Source organism: Panthera uncia, unplaced genomic scaffold (genome assembly GCF_023721935.1).
Source record: "Panthera uncia isolate 11264 unplaced genomic scaffold, Puncia_PCG_1.0 HiC_scaffold_1080, whole genome shotgun sequence".
In the NCBI taxonomy this organism is placed as follows: domain Eukaryota; kingdom Metazoa; phylum Chordata; class Mammalia; order Carnivora; family Felidae; genus Panthera; species Panthera uncia.
Window position 1 is genome coordinate 12,263 of NW_026057679.1, and position 5,375 is coordinate 17,637.

The 5,375-nt window shown below is 38.2% G+C and overlaps 1 pseudogene; it reads left to right on the forward strand.

Annotated features, from left to right (window-relative positions):
- The first annotated feature begins 953 nt into the window (after positions 1 to 953).
- On the forward strand, positions 954 to 2,468 carry LOC125916750 (zinc finger protein 277-like; annotated as a pseudogene).
- Positions 2,469 to 5,375: the final 2,907 nt, after the last annotated feature.

Genomic DNA, 5,375 nt, shown 5'->3' on the forward strand with positions numbered 1-5,375 from the left:
CACCTGGGGCTAATGGAGGTGGAAACCCAGAAGAGTCGGGGAGGAGAGCAGCCAGCTGGCACCGGAAGGGTATTTTAGCAACCTTGAAACCTAACCTTCACTTCTCAAAGCCACCCTGACATAAAAATGAGAGTCAAGGCCAGATCTGATTGGAGCGGGGAGTCTGCTGGGGGGGATTTTCAACACAAACCCCACTGGGTCCCTCCCTCAGTGAGGGGTGACTCAGAAACCCGTGGCTTCTGCTGAGGGGGTCAGATGATAGGTTTGAAAAAGAAAAGGGCAGAAAGCAATTTAAAGAGGCAAAGATGCTTTAAGAGAGAAATCAGAAGAGGATAGGGGCAGAGGACATCTTCGAAATGATAATAGTTGAATTGTTTCTGCACTGATTAAGTTCACCAATCCATGCATTTGCAAACTCTAACAAATCACAAAGAAGATAATTAAGAAAGCATTCACACCGCAAACTGGTGCAGCTGCTCTGGAAAACAGTATGGAGATTCCTCAAAAAATTAAAAGTAGAACTACCCTATGACCCAGTAATTGCACTAGTAGGTATTTATCCAAGGGATACAGGTGTGCTGTTTCAAAGAGACACATGCACCCCCATGTTTATAACAGCACTATCAACAATAGTCAAAGTATGGAAAGAGTTCAAATGTTCATCAATGGATGAATGGATAAAGAAGATGTGGTATATATATATATATATATATATATATATATATAGAATGGAGTATTACTCAGTGATCAAAAAGAATGAAATCTTGCCATTTGCAACTACATGGATGGAACTAGAAGGCATTACGCTAGGTGAAATTAGTGAGTCAGAGAAAGACAAATATCATATGACTTCACTCATATGAGGACTTTAAGATACAAAACAGATGAACATAATGGAAGGGAAGCAAAAATAATATAAAAACGGTGCCCTCCCTTTTCTCCTCTGCCTTGTAATGGCTGCTCCCGAGACCCAGGGGGCTGCTGCCTGAGGGGAGGAGGACTGCAAGAGCAACCATAGAGAATCTGGGAGTGTCAGTTATGAGGTAAGGATTGTATCCTGGAGCTGCTTTCCCTGCCAGAAAGTCCAGGTGGCACCACTGCTTTAGAAGGTTCTCCATCTTGTGAGAACCTTGTATTTTCTGTGCCTTGTATTTTCTGTGAAGAACATTTTCCTATGGATGAACAAGACAAACTTCTGAAGCACATGATTATTGAACATAAGATGGTCACAGCTGATGTCAAGTTGGTTGCTGATTTCCAAAGGTACATTTTATATTGGAGGAAAAGGTTGACTGAACAGCCCGTTACAGATTTTTGTAGTGTGATAAGAATCAAATCCACAGCTCCACTTGAAGAAGAAGACAATTACTTTTTTTTATGTTATGTTTTACCAGAAGATAGAGTACTTAGAGAGGAACTTCAGAAACAAAGACTGAAAGAAATTCTGAAACAACAGCAGCAAGAAAGAAATGATAACAATTTTCATGGTATTTGTATGTTTTGCAATGAGGAGTTTTTCAGGAACAGATCTGTTCTTTTGAACCACATGGCCAGAGAACATGCTTTCAACATTGTCTAGCCAGACGACATTGCAAACTGCAATGAATTTCTGTGAACATTACAGAAAAAGCTTGACAACTTGCAGTGCTTATACTGTGAGAAGACCTTCAGGGACAAAAATACGCTTAAAGATCATATGAGGAAAAAACAGCATCGGAGGATCAATCTTAAGAACAGAGAATATGACCGATTTTATGTCATCAATTATTTGGAACTTGGAAAATCGTGGGAGGAAGTTCAGTTGGAAGATGATCGGGAGTTGCTAGGCCATCAGGAAGACGACTGGTCTGATTGGGAAGAGCGCCCTGACTCTGCTGTCTGCCTATTTTGTGAAAAGCAAGCAGAAACAATTGAGAAATTATGTGTCCACATGGAGGAAGCACATGGTTTTGATCTCCTCAAAATAAAGTCAGAACTTGGATTGAATTTCTATCAGCAAGTAAAATTGGTCAATTTCATTCAAAGGCAAATTCACCAATGTAGATGTTATAGTTGCCATGTGAAATTCAAGTCCAAAGCAGAGTTAAGGACTCACATGGAAGAGACTAAACATACATCACTGCTTCCTGAAAGAAAGATATGGGATCAACCAGAGTATTATTTTCCAACCTATGAAAACGATATTCTACTATGTACACTGTCTGACAGTGAAAGTGACCTGACAGCTCAGGAACAAAATGGAAATATCACCATCATCAGTGAAGATACATCTAAACTGCATGCTTTGAAACAAACCAGTATTTTGAACCAGTTGCTACTACATGAGGGCTTGAAAAACTAGAAGAAAATGCCACAGAAGCAACTTTTCATGTTTTTCGCTTATGAGACAGACTCAGAAAAATTGTTTAAATTTGAACATCAGCAAAGGATTAGACCCTGGTGAAATAAAATTTTTCAAAAGTACTTTTTAAAAAATAAAGTGAGGACTTTTTGTATTTTTGGCTATAACGTTTTACTATGTAATCATTATAAATGATCTCATTTCATTAGACTAGGTTATCTATAATAAGGAGGACATGTGGGGTGCCTAGTTGGCTCAGTTGGTGGAGCATGTGACTCTTGATTGCAAGGTCATGAGTTTGAGCCCCATGTTGGATGTAGAGATTACTTAAAAAAATTTTTTTTTAATAAGGAAGACATGCAAATCACAAATGAAGTGTTCAAATTATTGATAAAGTTTTTTTCCTCTATCACCCATTCTCCTACAGACTGGTAGATGTAAGAAGTTCTATCCCTGTTGTATCACACCAGGCACATAATATCCATGTACCAGTTTTAGGGATGTGAGAATTGACAGTCCACTCAGGTGTTGACAGCCAGTAGATTCTTAGAAAGTTCCCCATCGGTCTTTCATCTAACCAGTTTAGTATTCATTGGTAATTGTTACCTATTATTTTTTGTAATGGCTGCAAAATGATGATTTTTCTAATTCTATCATTTCTTTTACAGTGGGTTCTTTACACAGCATGTGTGCTATGGAGCACTGGAGTTTTAAGTTCTAGTTTTCAATTGTTAGTACCAGTCTGTGTAGGCAGTGCCCAAAGACTAATCTTGAAGTAATATAGACTGTCCAGAGCCTCAAGCCTAATCTCCTACCATATGATCCAAAATTGACTGGATTTGTAAGTTATATAGGCTCTGACCATGGCTTTAGATTTCCAAGCCTCCAGCTTTGCAGACACCTGCACAAGGCTTTTATTAAAAACCAAGCAGAGAAATGAAAGCCCTTATTATAATGGAAAATGCTTAAGTTAAAGACGCAATTGATCTAAAAAATAATAATAATATAAAAACGGGGGGGGGACAAAACCTAAGAGACTCTTAAATATGGAGAACAAACAGAGGGTTGCTGGAGGAGTGTGGGAGGGGGGATAGGCTAAATGGGTAAAATACATTAAGGAATCTACTCCGGAAATCATTGTTGCGCTATATGCTAACTAACTTGGAGGTAAATTTAAAAATAAATAAATTATTTTTTAAAAAAAGAAAGAAAGAATTCACACCTTAGCACATAGTGAAATTATATCCCATCAAAGCAGAAAGACTATCTTAAAGGGAGTCAGAAAGAACAGAGAGATGAACTTTGAGGAAGAAATAGTTGGAGTTATGCTGATTTCTTTTAATTTATGTATTTTGAGAGATAGAGAGTGAGCAGGAGGGAGCAGGGGGAGAGAGAAGCCCAAGCAGGCTCTGTGCTTTCAGTGAAAAGCCCACTGTAAGACTCGATCCCAAGAACTGTGAGATCATGACCTGAGCCCAGACCAAGAGCTGAACACTTAACCAATTGAACCACCCTGGTGCCCCTCTTTTTTTTTAAGTAAGCTCTACACCCATCAACATGAGGCTCAAACCCATGACCCTGAGAGTAAGACTTAAACACTATATCAACTTAGCCAGCCAGGTGCCCAACAGAGGAGCCAGGAAACAGTGGAGGTAGGTTTTCAGTGCGCTGAGAGAACATGACAGTCAACCTGAAATCCTAGTCTCAGAGAAAATTGCTGTCAAAACTAAGGGCAAAATACATACACCCATTTCAGGCAACACAGACTGAGATTTCTTGACACAATCTCTAGCACAATCTCATTAGAGGAATTTGCAAAGAATGTATCTGAGGCAAGAGGAAAGTCATCCAGATAGTAAATCACAGGTGAAAAAAAAAAGTAAGTTTAAACAAATGCAAACTGTGTAAAATAATACTAATGCTTCCTAAGGTTTAAAGGGGGAGAATGAGAAAATTAAATATTCAACAATAACGATATATAGATTGGGGTTGAGGGTGGGAATGGAATTAAAATGTTCTAATTTGTTGTATATGAAGAAGATTAAAACAGATTTCTCGAGATTTTAAGCAGTTAAGAATGTATGTTGTAATCACTGGGTGATTACAGGAAAAGCACACGTAATTTCCAAACTAGTAGAGAAAAACACAAAATGTGGAAAAAAAATCCAAATCATTCAAGTTAAACCACACAGAGGAAGGGGAAGAAAAAGAAATACAGAACAGGTTGGACAAGTAAAAGCAAAGACTAAAATTTTAAATATGCATCCCCATAAGTCACAAGTTTTAATTATGATAAATGCACCAATGTTTTCAGTTAAAAAAAATAAGGAGTTTTGGAGGGGACTGAAGAAGAAATCCAAGCCAAAAACGTTAAGTGAGGGAAAACTTGAAAGCAAAAGTGTAGGTAAACCTACAAGCACATTCTAAACAAATAAGAACAAAATATCAAACTACATAGACTTTTCATTCAATAATTCTCGAGAGCTTATCATGTGCCAGGCACTGTTCTGGGCAACTGAATACATCAGCAATGAGAGCTGGTAAGGATCCTTCCTTTCTGAATCGCTTAGTGGTCCTTGAAGGAGCAGAAAATGAACAAAAAACAAATTTGTAAATTACAAAAGATATGAGATGTTCCCTTGTAAAAGAAGGAAAATCACAGAGGGAGGGTAAGGAGGGGGGAGAGTAGAGAAGATGAGTTGAATGCACACCACGGTCTCGAAACACCTGCCCTGTTTATCAGGTGTAAGTAGTCCCACTCGTCAAGACAAAACACGGTTTTACATTGATATGCACCACAAAGGGAGGCATCACATGTATAAAGGGAATAATCAAATCACAAGAGGAAACAGACAAATCTCCATGTATGGTGACAGATTTTAACACACACCTCTCATTGCTACAACAAGCAGATACAAAAAAATCAAAAAGTACACAGAAGATTTAAGCCACATGATTGATAAGTTAGACCTAATGAGCATATGTAGACTATTTAATGAAATTTCTGAGCCACTTGTTTTCAAGTACATAGGAA